The sequence below is a fragment of the Lagenorhynchus albirostris genome, chromosome 10 (assembly GCF_949774975.1).
Source record: "Lagenorhynchus albirostris chromosome 10, mLagAlb1.1, whole genome shotgun sequence".
Taxonomy (NCBI): Eukaryota; Metazoa; Chordata; class Mammalia; order Artiodactyla; family Delphinidae; genus Lagenorhynchus; species Lagenorhynchus albirostris.
The window spans coordinates 66464294-66479329 of record NC_083104.1 but is presented as its reverse complement, the minus strand read 5'-3'; the positions used below and the strand labels follow the sequence as shown (position 1 = coordinate 66479329).

Below are 15036 nucleotides of genomic sequence, written 5' to 3'. Positions count from 1 at the left end.
GCCCAGAGGCCTGGATCCTCACCTCAGTTCTGCCACAGACTTACCAAGACATCCTGCAGGTTTTTCACCCTCTGACCCATGGATTCCTTATCTGCTAAACAGTCCTTAAACTAAGGCCCTTCTAAGGGCCCATCTACCTTGAATAGTCTTTGACACTCAGAAAGGTGTTGTCTAGGATTTACCAGCCCTAGAATTCATTTATTCATCTAATGGACTGTCTAGGTTCCAATTCCAGCTTCCCCACTTGCTGCTGTGTAATACTGGGCAAGTTACTTAACTGTGCCTCTTTTTTAACCTGAAGACAGTAATAACACCTAGTCTCTGAGGGTTGCTGTGAAGACTAAATAAGTTAATGCCGGTGAACAGTGCTGGGCACCTACGAAGGTTTCATTAAAGATTGTTGGGTTTTTTTCCATTTAAATCCTATAATAGCCCCATGTTCCTGTTTTACAGATGACAAGACCAAGGCCCAAGGAGCCAAGTAATGTGCACAGGCTTGTAATACAGTATTGCTGGAAGCCAACAGAAGCCAAATCCAGGTCTCCAGACTCTGAATGCTGTGCTCTTCCCACCAGAGACAGCCATAGGACTTCGAGCCCCATTGTGCAACCTGGAAATGTTATGCAAAACCTTCTTGATGCTGCTCTGAATGACGAAAGGTGACCCAGTGGCCATTGCACAGACAACTTCTGGCCCTGGCAGTGTTCATTTCTCATTGGCATCCTTCTCCTTTACACCCACTGGCCTTCTCTGAGAAAGAACTTGCTTCCTCCAGGGGTTTCGTGGGTATCCATGCAGCCTCTGAATCAATGTGAATCCCAATGCCAGCCCTGCTAATAGCACATACACACAGCTGAGATGTGCTGGAAGAGCTTGGGCCTAAGGAGTCAGGCCTTGGGTTCTAGTCCTGGCTGTGGCATTTCCTCACTCTGAGGTAAGTTATTTACCTTCTCTAAGCTTCAGTTTCCACATCTGTGCAATGGGAATAGTAACTATTAACAGAGTTGTTTGAGGACTAAGTTTTCAGAGACTATTCAAATCATAGTCAAATATTAACACTTGCCTGACCGCTGTAGAACAAAAAGGCTGTTAAAAAGTCTGATGCCGCCTTGGATGAATTGTCAGCCGCTGTATGCATTTAACATTTTTCCTTTCCCCTCCAGGAAACAGACTGTCTGGACCTGCCATCCTTATAGAAAACCTTATTCTTTTTTGGTCTTGGCAAGTCCTAGTGAGTGCTGGAAAAGACCTTGCAGGCCATTTGGTCCCAGTGTAGCAAACTTGTATCTGATCAAGGGGTGCCTCTGCCTGAAGCAGTGGATGAGGCTGAGTCAGAATTCAGCTGGAAGGACACTGTGGGCCATTTTCAGGGAACTAAGATCCCATGTGCCACAGGCAACTATGCCTGCACGCCACAACTACTGAGCTTGCACACCTCAACTAGGGAGCCTACGGGCTGCAAATTACAGAGCCCACGTGCTCTGGAACCCGAGCGCCACAACTACAGAGCCCATGTGCCCTGGAACCTGCACACCACAACTAAGAGAAAACCCACACACCACAACTAGAGAGAAGCCTGTGGGCCACAACTGGAGAGAAGCTTGCAGGCTGCAACGAAGATTCCTCACGCCGCAACTAAGACCTGATGCAGCCAAAAATAAATAAAAAATTTAAAATATATATATATTTATTTTTCGCTGCATCGGGTCTCCATTGCTACACGCGGGCTTTCTTAGGTTGCATCGAGCAGGGGTTACTCTTCGTTGTGGTGCACAGGCTTCTCATTGCGGTGGCTTCTCTTGTTGCAGAGCACGGGCTCTAGGCACACGGGCTTCAGTAGTTGTGGCTCGTGGGCTCTAGAGTGCAGGCTCAGTAGTTGTGGCACACGGGCTTAGTTGTTCCGCGGCATGTGGGATCTTCCCGGACCAGGAAGTCCCAAAAATAAATCTTAAAAATAAAGTGAGGGAAAAGCCCAGAAGGACAGTACTTACGTGTTTGCAAGACTAAGGACAGTGCCAACCCAGTATCCCTGGGAAAGCAAAACTGAGGCACCTAAAAACCCTACTTAGGGCTTCCCTGGTGGCGCAGTGGTTAAGACTGCCAACACAGGGGACACGGGTTCAAGCCCTGGCCTCGGAAGATCCCACATGCCGCGGAGCAACTAATCCCGTGCGCCACAACTACTGAGCCTGCACTCTAGAGCCCACGAGCCACAACTACTGAGCCCACATGCTGCAACTACTGAGGCCCGTGTGCCTAGAGCCCATGCTCCACAACAAGAGAAGCCACCGCAACAAGAAGCTGGAGCACCACAACGAAGAGTAGCCCCCGCTCACCACAACCAGTGAAAGCCCATGCGCAGCAACAAAGACCCAACGCAGCCAAAATAAGTAAATAAATTAATAATAATAAAAAAAAACCTACTTAGGTGAGTTGTTTACTCACAGCCTGCCCACTCCCAGGATGGGCAGGCTGCAAAATAGGAATTTATCTTCAGTGGGGAATGGTTTTGAGTACCTCAAGTCATCATGAGGGAAATACGATATCATGGGCACAGGCTCCCTGCACACATGGGGGTTCAGGAGCAGGTGTCTGAGACTCACCTGTGGACACCTCAGTGCACGGCACCTCTGAGGCCCCTCCTGGTCCTGAAACGAGTGCTGGGCTCGGACTCACAGGCTGTGGGTTTCAAACCTGACTTAACCTTCCTACTGTCTTCGTGACCTTGGGAAAGGCACTTCTTCTTTCTGGATTCAGTTTCCTCATTTGCAAAGTGGGGCCATGATATCACCTCTCTAACACTCCCTAAACACAAATGAGGACACTTCCCATTCCGAGCACACAGAATAAAGAAAACAGGATAGAAAAAAACTTAGGAAAACCAGAAACTATTGGGTCCCTTTCTTCCTTTTTTGTTTATGTATTCTCTCTTTTTTCTACCACATCATGGATTACCTTTGAATTAAAAATGAGTAATTAAAGGGGATGGAGTAGAGCTCATGTGAAAAACGCTGAACTTGGCAACTTTTGGGACTTCCTTTGTGCCAGGCAGAGTTGTTGAAGCTTTACACGCGTTACCTCAGGTTTTGTCCCAACAAGCCTGGAAGGGAAGCAGTGTAGCTCCCACTTCTTAGCTGTGGGTACTGAGTTCCCAGAGAAGTCAAAGGCTTCACTGTCACGAGAGGCCACGGTGACGTGCCAGGAGCGGGTATACAAATGCACACGATTTGATCAAGGTCATCCCTTCAACTCTGGAAGAAAGCAGAACCTTCTCCCTCTCCTGCAACGTGACCATAGAGCCTCGAAGAAGAGCCTTTCCCAGCAGAGCGATACTCTACGAACCTGCTTCTGGGGCACCTGTTCTGAGTCAAGGTCAGGTTAATTTATTATTAAATAACAGCCTGTGTCTAGCCAAAGGTTTCAGTGTCTGAACCTACTTTTAAAACATTTGTTTCTGTATAAAAACATTGCTTGCTCATGGTATTCTCTTCAGTAGCAACAGAATGCATTCTGTAAACAAAAATGCTAATATACTGTGATTAAAAATACCTCCTAGGGCTTCCCTGGTGACGCAGTGGTTGAGAGTCCACCTGCCGATGCAGGGGACGTGGGTTCGTGCCCCGGTCTGGGAAGATCCCACATGCCGCAGAGCGGCTGGGCCCGTGAGCCATGGCCGCTGAGCCTGCGCGAGCGGAGCCTGTGGTCCGCAATGGGAGAGGCCACAACAGTGAGAGGCCCGCGTACCACAAAAAAAAAGAAAAAATCTCCTAATAATGACTTAATATGCTTCTCTGAAAAAAAGAGCAAATTAAATTTTTAAATGTCTTGCCATTTGTAAGCAAATTGCATCTTTCAAAAGGCAAATGCTGATAAATGGTATTTTTGAAATCCTGGTGGTAGGTAGCCCACCTGTTCTCCCATGCTCCAGAGGCACCATCTGCTGCCAATGTGTCTGCGCCCTGGTAACACAGCACCCCACCCCATCATGCCGCCCCACCCTGATACTGAAACTGATGTTGATGGGGCAATGCTCTGAGCTGCCCAGGGGGATGGGACAGACAAGTCCCATTGTGGCCTGGAAAACCCTCCTTAAAAGAGCCAACACCATTCCCAAGCTCACAGGTGTCTGCCTGTTGCTCAAGAGTCCCAGTCTGGCCACAGTGAGGGAAGTGATGAAAATGAGCAGAGGATCAGGAGACAGCCTTCACGGCTGGCACAGGCACAAACCACTGCATGAATCAGACCTGCACTGACTCCTGGAGCCAGGTACTGTTTGCCCTCCGTCTGAGGCTTTATCTGCCAGGGAGATGGGCAAGCAGCCAAGGGCCCTCTCAGGTGAGGGGTTGTACAGCCAGGCTGTGGCATGCTGCCACACCAGATGTCGACTGGTCTCTCAGAAGGAGCACTGGGCTAGGACTCAGGAGGCTGAGTGCCCAGAGATGGCCCTAGCTGGGCCCCATGAGTCTGAGCAACTCACTCCCCTGTCCCTTCACCTCAGGCTCTTTGTCTGCAGAGTAAAGACGAGGGCAGCATAAGGAATTCTCACATGGTGCTACAGGAGTCTCACAGACATTTGTTTGTTTAAAATATATACATGTGTATCTAATGATTTTTCAAAGTATTTTTTTAAACATTAAACCCGTTCAACCATATGGCTATTAATATACTGAAGTGAATCTGTGTTTCTAGGTGGTTTTGGGGTAGACCTTCCTATCCTGTCACTTATGGGATTGCAAAATGAGGTGTTTTAAAATGTTACCTATTATATTCACTTCTCTGTACAACCAAAACAGGAAAAACTGGGTTCTGAGGTCAATCTAATACCGCATTCATCAAAACAACATTATTTTTCCTATCTTTATAAGTGAATATTATCTACTAGAACTTATACTTCTTATAACAATATCATTTAAATTGTTTTATATATTTTATAGTTATTATATATAAGATTTCATTCCAAAAAGATTTGGCTAGTTTTCAAGTTTGAAAATCACCAATCCCTGATGAACTCTAAGTTCCCCTCTAGCTCTGACTTTCTACCAATCTCCAATTCTAAACCCTGAATAAATTCATGGGGTCTTAAAGTTGTCAGTCCATGTAAAATCTTGAAGTTTCATGCCTTTGCTTTTATGCATGTGGTTTTTTTCTTTATATAACCAGCTTTCTATGCCAATCCCATTCTTCAACACTTAGCTCAAGTGCAACCTCTTCTACGCAGAACACTTAACATGGGTCTTGGACCTAAGCCTTGGTTTCTTCATCTGCAAAATGAGAAACTGCCCTCAAATGGTGAGTTTTAAGTGAGCTGGTGGTATATATATGTAAAACATTTAGTAAAATGCTGGCATGAGTTCAAGGAATGCTAATTATTATCACTATTGTCTTTATTACTATCTTTATTGTTACTATCATAGTGGAAAAAAAGACTTTGGAGTCAGTGGAGATGCAATTCTACTAAACAGGTATGTGACCTCAGGCAAAGAATTTGGCTTAGTATTCTCAACAGGGCAGTACTGCCTCCTAGTGGGTGCCTGGGGAACTGATTTTTTTCACACTGGCCAGGGAGCTAACTGACTTTAGGGGAAGGGGACAGAGGTACTCGATGTCTGGTACACAAAGAATTACCCATGCCCACGGGTCTGAACCAACTACAGGTAGAAAATATTAAAAGCACCTGCATAAAGCCATTAAAGAAAGAATGATTAAATGGAATAAAGCCACTGTCTAGAAGTAATTGAGTACTTTACCCTGTACATTTGCACTAAATTTTTTTCTAATTGTCATTCCCCTTCTATCAAAGGATATATACTATTTAATACTTAAACTGTGTTTAAGTGCCAGGAACTGTTTTAAGCACATTTCATGTATTAATTCACTTAAACCTTCATAACAACCCCATGGGATAGGTACTTTTTAATTTACTCCCCTCCCCCTGCCCCATGTTGTGAGGTTTGGTTTTTTTGTTTGTTTGTTTTGGTTTTTTGGCCTTGCAGCATGAGGGATCTTAGTTCCCCCGACCAGGGATCCAACCGTGCACCCTTCAGTGGAAGTGTGGAGTCTTTTTTTTTTTTTTTTTTACTTTTATTTGCATTTATTTTTTGCAGCATTTATTCCCAGGCCATAAGTTTTTGTTTCTTCAATTTCTTCTGGGATATCTTTTTCTTCTGGGCAACCTCCTCTTCTGATTTAGGAACAATCTGTTATTTTTCAGTAAGGATCATCTCAATGTGGCAGGGAGAGCTCATGTATGGGTTGATCCGACCATGAGCTCTGTAAGTCCTGCGCCGCATCTTGGGGGCTTTGTTCACCTGGATATGCTCAATGACCAGAGAATCTACATCTAAGCCCTACAGTTCAGCATTACTCTCTGCATTTTTGAGCATGTGCAGTAAAAATTAAGCACTCTTTTTGGGCCACCAACCCTGCGTCCAGCCCCACTGTTTGGCCTGGGCACACCTACCAGCTCCACCATTGTAACAACGGAATGGCACACATTGCTTCTTTAAGGTAACATCCTTCAAATACTTGGTGGCTTTTCGGATATGCATACCCTCAATGGCCTGGGCTGTTTCACGAGTGTTCCTAAAGTGAACACGAAGATTTGAACCTCTCGACTTGCATGATTTTGTGGGGTTTTCTGGGTCAAGTGAATAGCGAACCATTTTTAGAGGTCACCTCAGGCTGCTGACCGGAAAAGAAGTGTGGAGTCTTAACCACTGGACCACCAGGAAAGTCCCGTTGTGAGTTTATTTTTTGACATTATAGTTTTAAGGCCCAGCTCATTTGTGAGAATACTGTACTTTCTCATTTCTCCAATTCAGCAGTCTATTTGTCTTGGCATGTTATCCCTACTTCAGTTAAGCTTATTTCTCCCTCTCTCCTATCATTCAAATAAGTCTGATCTATCATTACTTCCTGACTGTAGTTTGTTTTTTTTTGCGGTACGCAGGTCTCTCACTGTTGTGGCCTCTCCCACTGCGGAGCACAGGCTCCGGACGCGCAGGCTCAGTGTCCATGGCTCATGGGCCCAGCGCAGGCTCAGCGTCCATGGCTCATGGGCCCAGCCGCTCCGCGGCATGCAGGATCCTCCCGGACCGGGGCACGAACCCGTGTCCCCTGCATCGGCAGGCGGACTCTCAACCACTGCGCCACCAGGCAAGCCCCCCTGACTGTAGTTTTTATTCTGATGTCTATATGTGCCTTCACTCTTAATTTTCTTATAGGGCAAGTATGGAATAGCTTCAAGTGGGTTCAAGCATCTGACTTCTTATGTCTTCTAGCAGTCATGCCTAACATACAGAAATACATAATATTTTATAAACTGCTTTCCTTTTTTATATTAAAGGCTTCATCTTGTTTGTTTTTAAAGTGTAGAAAATGGGTTTCACTTCAGATTAGTGAAGGATCATTTCAAAATTTTTTTTTTACAGAAAGGGGGCCCCAGTCTGATATGGTTGAGACCACTCTCCCTGTCTGAGCTTCTTGAGTAAATGAGAGAGAACCCCAACATCACAGAGTTGATGAGAAAAAGCACCATACGTGTGCTCAGCGCACGGTAATTCAATTTCAGCTCCCTTTCTGGTCTACATTTTCTCTCCCACACCTTGCTCAAGGGATAACCCCAGCACCAGCAACCAGCTTGATAAATGAAGGAACAAAGCATTTTCTGGTGAAAGCAATCTCATCCAGCGGCTAGGTGACACCAAGGCAAGCACCCAGGGAATGCTAGGAGTTTTCAATCCGGCTTCACAGCCTCTATACAGAACAGAACCAGAGCTGCCTTTCCCAGCAGGGAAAGAACAGGGATGTGCCTTGCTCCATATACGGGGAGGCCTGGGAGAACTGGCATAGGGAGGAGACAGACCCACAGGACTACTGTGGGATCAGAAACAGGTCTTAATCCTGACTGCTCCTTAGAATCACCTGGGGAACTTTTAAAGCATTCCGATACCAAGCTCCCAGGCCAGACAAACTAAATCATAACCTCTGGGGGCTGGGCCCAGGTATTAGTTTTCAAAAGTTCCCCCATGTGATTCCAGCAAAGAGTGGAAAATACCAGACATAAACAAAGAGTGACCAGTTTAATGCCCTCTGAGGTGTTTTTGTTATCCCCAACTTTACAAATAAGAAATTAAGATGTGACTTGTCCCAGACACACAGCCAGAAGATGGAAATTTGAATACAGGCTGGGCTAATGTGAAAACCCATTTTTAAAGAGCCATCTAGCGGTTTTAATCCTTCATCTTATCCTTCCCACCTGCCTATCCCTGTGACTTCAGAAACCCCTTTCTTGAAATCTGCCCAGACCCCTTTTACCACAAATGTCCCTCTTGACCTTGGCCCCTCAAATCCATGCCCCTTCAACTCAAACTGGACAGTGGACTCAAAAGTGGGTAAGGACCAGGGTCAGTGGAAACGCTCTTCGTATGCACTGGGGAATGCAAGAATGCACTGGGGATGCTCTTGCTTGCCCAGCACCAAAATGGGTCAGTTTTGCTTAAAAGCCATTCCTTGAGTGCTTACTGCATACCAGTGTTAGCCTGCCACATAAGAGCTAATGCTTACTGAGCAGTGTCACTCTGTGTTGAGTGCCATATATGCATCACATCACTGTGTTCTCAAGATATTTTCAGGAGGTAATTATTTTCTATTATTACCCATTTTATGGATGAGAAAAATGGAACTGTCAAAAATTATGCAGCTGGTCATTGAGCTATAAGTGAGGAAGCCAGGATTCAAACCCTGGCTACTGGCTTCAAAGCCTGAAGGCCTTAACATTATACTCCTCCCTGAACTAGCACTTCATTAGCTGTTGGGGCAATCCTTGTTCCAGCTCTGCCATGGTGCCCCTGCGTGACCTTGGGCAAATCCACCTTCTCATCTCTAAACATAGAACTGGGACTATGGACTCTAAGGCCACTTCCAGTTAAGTGGTCTTGCAACTTGGGTTACACCATTACAGCTCAATCACTCCTGGGCTGTGACCTTGGACAACTTGTCCAGCCTTCTCTATACTAGGATGAGTACATTCACCTTATTACTGATATACCCTTTTAAATTATTTTTTTCTTGTCACCTGCTGTCAAGTCCAAAAAGTTGGCCCTGGTTCAGGAACCAATCTTGGATGATGCACTTAAAAAAACCCTTCTTTCCATTCACCTCTATGAGAATCCAAATCATTTGAGGAAAGGAATGGAGTGTTCTTCCAGGTCAATAGGCTGCAGCTGCTGAAGGCAATTCAATAGCTTTAATCACCAGGTCCACTGTCAAAATCTAATTGATCACTTGAATGTACCTGCTTAACCAGTATTTTCTTCCTCCAGCAACGAAGAAATGCTGCATTAACTTCAACCACCCACTTTTGAAACCAGAGAAGGTGTGTTCATCTCTGCAACAGCCTTGTCTGGCCATGGAATTCTGGGGTGTTCTAAGACTCCATTAAAAAAAAAAGAAAAAAAAAGAAAAAAAAGTGTGCACTTTTCTCTATAAAGTTGAAAAAATTAAAAGGCCCCAAATGTAAGTTTGATGTTTACCGGTCCTCATATAAAATGCAATACTCACCAATATTCCCACATTCCTATAAGGGTGATGTCAAGACCAGGAGACCGGAGTTGCCATAGCAACTAGTCATAGCTTTGAAGCATGCCCATGACACAAGGTTAATAGTGAACATGGACAGACGGAATCAATGTCAACCCATCCACATTAGCACAGCTTTGTCATCCTTGACAGTGACATTTTAGTCATTAAATTAAGCATTAGTCATTAAATTAAGCCAGGTAGGCCTTTGGCAAGAAATACCTTGACTGCCTAACAGTTGTGGTACTTGCCCAGATGACATGTACATAAACCTCAGATGTGCATGCTTCAAATGTGTAATAAGGATAAAGCTAAGATTAGCATTTTAGCTGTATAAATACTTGCTCATTACAGTATGCCTAACTTTCTAGAAAACAAATTTAACAAGTTACCTCTAGAAAGGAGGTAAGTCTTCTCCAGTGTCTGTACAATTTACTTTTACCATAAACATGACAGTCACTAAGTGGCATCTTATGATTGGGTTGTAAAATAAAAATGCAGTGAGCAGAAAACAAGGGCTGTGGAGCCAAGTATGGTCTCAGTGCTGAATACACTACAGATCTTCCTCAACTTATGATGGGGTTACATCTTGATAAACCAGTCATAAATTGAAAATACAAGTCAAAACCACATTTAATTAATACATCTAACCTACCAACATCACAGTTTAATCTAGCCTACCTTAAACGTGTTCAGAACACTTACATTAGCCTACAGTTGGGCAAAATCATCTAACATAAAGTACTGAATCTCTCATGTAACTCACTGAATATAGAAAGCGAAAAACAAAATTGGGTGTATGAGTCCAGAATGCTTTTTAAGTGTATTTGTCGTTTATTCTCGTGATCACATAGCTGACTGGGAGCCACTGCTTGGCTTGCTGCCCCTGCACCAAGAGTATACTGCCGGGGCCTCCCTGGTGGCGCAGTGGCTGAGTCCGCCTGCTGATGCAGGGGACGCGGGTTCGTGCCCCGGTCGGGGAGGATCCCACGTGCCGCGGAGCGGCTGGGCCCTTGAGCCTCGGCCGCTGTGCCTGCGCATCCGTACCGCAAAAAAAAAAAAAAGTATACTGCCAAACATCACTAGCCAAGGAGATCAAAATTCATAGTTTAAGCCTATTGCTTTTTCACCACCGTAGTCAAAAAAAATCACCTCGAATCGTCAATAAGTCCAAGAGTGTTCGTACTTGCTTGGTAGGATGAGGAATTATGTATGAGGAGCTTTTCTGCCCTCTGTTTAACAGGGATACTCACCTCCCAAGTGATTAAGCATTACGTAAGAAAAAGGATAGTGTTTGGCAGAGCTGCACTCAAAAACAAAACTTCCTTTCCTGGAGGATATAGCTGGCCAGAGTGAGTAGGCATGGTGGGGCAGAGATGGGGCAAAAAAAATTGTTTTTAAACTTCCTGACTACTCCACCAGTTTTCACCCGAGCTTCCAGCACCTGAAAAGGAAGTTACTTTCTTAGCCCTCTCCGAACTATCAGTGTTCACCTACTCTGTTTACAAAGTGGGCAACTTCTACTTCCAACCTCACTTCTGGAAGCCACTTTCATTTCAAACGGACTGCTATACGTTGCCAACTGAAAACCAACCAGGATTGCCAGTTCAGTGAATTTCCTGTCCCCATTAAACCCCAGACAGCTGGGACACATGAGCCAGCCTTTTCATTAGGGCAGTAACACTCCCAACTTCTTGGCCTTCCTGCCAGTACTAAAGCTGGACAAATTATCCCACACTGCTTGTAATGGCAATAGGGCTGAAGGAAAGTCAAAAAATCATTAAACTGGAATTGGTGTAAATTCATGGTTTTAGAATCCTTTCACTTTTACCGCCAAGCAGTTATGTACTCCTGCCCTCTTCTACTTTATGATTAAGGTACTCACACTCACTTCTTCACTTCATTCTTCACATAGCCTTTAACTGCGAGCTCTGCCTTTAGTACACAGCCCTTACCATCTGACTCAATTCACTCGTTTTCCACTTCTAGGTAAGGGGCTTTACAAAGCACTCTCAAGATTATTTGCCACCTCAAGATCCAAGAGCCTTTCTCCTAGGGTATTTAAAAGCCCTACAACCAACACCTCTTAACTTATCCTAATCTAAAACAGGGGTGAACTTACATTTAGTTCAAGGTCTCAACATCCTAATATTGAACACAAGTCAAATATTACCGGTTTTGAGATACTGAGCTGGTATTATGCCCTATCACTGTACCCCATTCCCCATTAAATGCCTGTGTCATAGACTACCATGTGGGGAAGGTGTGACACGAAAAGGATTAAATAACAAATCAACATTCCAATTTGTATTTATTTGCAAAGCACTCTTATTGAAGCTTAACATGGATTTTATCTAAACTAAAAATAAATTCTCATTATAAAAAATTCTGGTGGCAGAGAGCCAGCTGGATTGGGTTAAAAGTACTAGCTGCCTAAGTTTAAAAGGATTTAGAAATTGTTTCCTGCGGGAGTTATTCTCTCAAAAATAACTTTCAGCTCTCAAAACTTGATATACTGATGATGATATACTGAGCATTTCCATTCCTCTTTCCAAATGTTCAATACAAACAGCCACCTCCACCCCTCTCCAAGGCAGCATTCATTAAGCAGTTTTTCAGCAACTTTCCCCTCTTGGCTCTGATTTGAGGTTTTGGGACTTAACAAAAAAATGACCTCTAGGGCTTCCCTGGTGGCGCAGTGGTTGAGAGTCCGCCTGCCGATGCAGGGGACACGGGTTCGTGCCCCAGTACGGGAAGATCCCACATGCCGCGGAGCGGCTGGGCCCGTGAGCCACGGCCGCTGAGCCTGCGCGTCCGGAGCCTGTGCTCCGCAACGGGAGAGGCCACAACAGTGAGAGGCCTGCGTACCACAAAAAAAAAAAAAAGACCTCTAAAGAATGCTAAGTTGCCCCCAAATGAAATCTGAATGAGTTATGTACTGAAGAAAAAATGCCAATTCACAAGTGAATAGGACTTCAAAAAGAGGGGAAAAGTCACCTACAGACTACTTTTCTGGAAGGTGTAATTTTGCTCTGGAAATAAAGGAAATATTCTCCATCTCAGGACCTCTCCAAATGAGACTATCAAGGAAGCTAAGTATCAATGTTTCCAGAGATTTTCACTTCAAGACCAAGTACATACATGTACTAACAGCTAAGGCACTAAGTGGCCAGATTCTAAGACTTTAGTAAAATAATCATATAATACAATGTTTTATGTATGTCAGAGAAGAACCAAGGAAAAACTAAGGATGAGAAGTAATGTTCTACACATGTATTTCATGTATTAGTCTGGGAAACATTTTGGCTGTTGTCACATCTTCCATCCAGGTAGTTAGAGGAAGAACTGGGATACAAAATGATGAGAATACCATATTATGAATTTCTGCAATTCCAATAAGCAAAAATTTGTACAACAAAATTAAGCAGTTATACCAGGTTTATCAAGACAAATTTTCAATATCTCTTTCAAATTTTCTATCTTCTCTAAAGTGTGCTGTATACAGCTGAATTTGTTTGAAGTATCCAACGAATTTAATAAAGTAAGATGAAGAGAACTTGTGTGGACATATAAAATTGAATTCAACACTATCAGAATGTTTTGATAAAAATATACTCCAACCCAGTTTTTCTTCAGCTACTTTAATTATAAAAATCTTCCATATTCTCAAAAAAAAAAAAAGGAAAACCAGAAGGCAACAGTCTAGTACAAAAATATACAACTGGAAGACATTACCACCAACCAGGTCTGACAACTAAATCATGTTGGGGATTCTGAAAATAAAAGCACACTAATACAAAGTACTAAACCAGTGGTTCCTATATAACCAGGGATGGAAAAATGAGTCAGTAGGCCTGGAAAAGTCCATTCCTGATAAAGAAGCACTGTAAGAATATAAACTATAACTCTACAATAAAAGCAACCAGGACTTTCCATCCAGACATGGGTGAGTCTTAAAAGGTGGTGATGCCATCTACTGATCACATGATCTTTTAAGGAACTGTAAAAAGCCATAGAAACAGTAGATAAAAAGTATCTACATCTCATAAAAATAAAATTTCTCTGGCTAATTTATCTTTGTCTTTACCTTTCTGCTTAAGACATGGAGGTCAGAAATAACCCACAATGAACTGAGAACCACAGAATATTAACTATTCTTGAAAGCATAAAAACCAACTATAATCCTTAGATATGGTTCCTTAAATTATCACCAAGTATTAATAGTGACCTCTAGTGAACACCTGTAATCATTACACCACAAGTCAAACTTTCTGTGACTACTTTCAGTATCATATTCAACTGAGAATGCAAGACAAAACTGGCCAACGGGACTTGTTAATTTCAGAAATTACAGTAGAGAACGTTTTAATAGCCAGAATGTAAGGTTTTAACGATTTCTATCTTCCATATTTTTAAACAAGCCATAAAATTGTGCTAGGGTTTCTGGTTAAAGTGATTGCAAATTTGGACCCTAAGGATAAATCCTAGAGGTTAATTTTAATATCAGGTCTGTATTAGTCACTTTATAGCTACAATCCACTATCCTTTTTACAGAAACCCTTCCAATTTAAGACTCTGCAAGTTGTATACTGCCAAAAATGCCCATGTAGATTTATAAGAGCAGTGTAATATTGATGTACCGAATTACTTCCATGAATTCTTAGCTATCTTGCCTTGCTTGACCCCAACAAAGGTTTTAAGCTATGAAATGCCAGATGACAAAGGCCCAAAGCCCGAGCTCCCAGTAAATCAATAGCCAGTCTTAAAAGTATCTTCTGTAACGAGGCTCATACTTAACTCCACTGACACCAATTCTCCCCCTCTGACACCCAGGACTCTCCCTCCCTTGATATGTGCATGAAGGGTGAAGAAGGACCACTGGAAATAATTTGTTTAGGATCTGCATCTTATAAAACATCCTTATAGATTAATATAATGACTTATCTTTCATATTAATGTCAGTACAGCATAATCCAAAACTATCTTTAAACAGCACATTTAAGGAAACTAAGCCAAAAGACTGTTGCATTATGATTTAATCTAATTGCACAAAAATTTGAAATTACAACTCCTCTAGATTTCTAAGAGGAAGGTTATGCATGCCTCCATATTCAATTCTGCACTGTTACATTTGAACCATATAGTGAATTTCACATCATGATGGATCAATTTAGAATCCCCATGCAACACCTCAAATTATATAAAATGGAAGCAATTTTTAAAAGCTTTGTGGAACGTATTCATGCTAATTTTTTTTTAAACCAGCAACTTTGGATTATAATGTATCAGGTGGATATATTTTAAAATGTTGGTCACTGAATATCAAGGACTTTGAACTGGCTTCTACTCCTAAAAATGTATCATTGCTTAGGTGGACAACCAAAAATTTCCTTCACTTCAAAAGCCTCAAATTGTGTTTCTTACAGAATAAGATTTGTGTAACCAACTGCCTTCTAT

General features: G+C 43.0%; 1 pseudogene; it reads right to left on the bottom strand.

The window, feature by feature from the left end:
• Positions 1–6095: 6095 nt before the first annotated feature.
• On the bottom strand, positions 6096–6662 carry LOC132528127 (large ribosomal subunit protein uL22-like; annotated as a pseudogene).
• Between the last annotated feature and the right edge of the window lie 8374 nt (positions 6663–15036).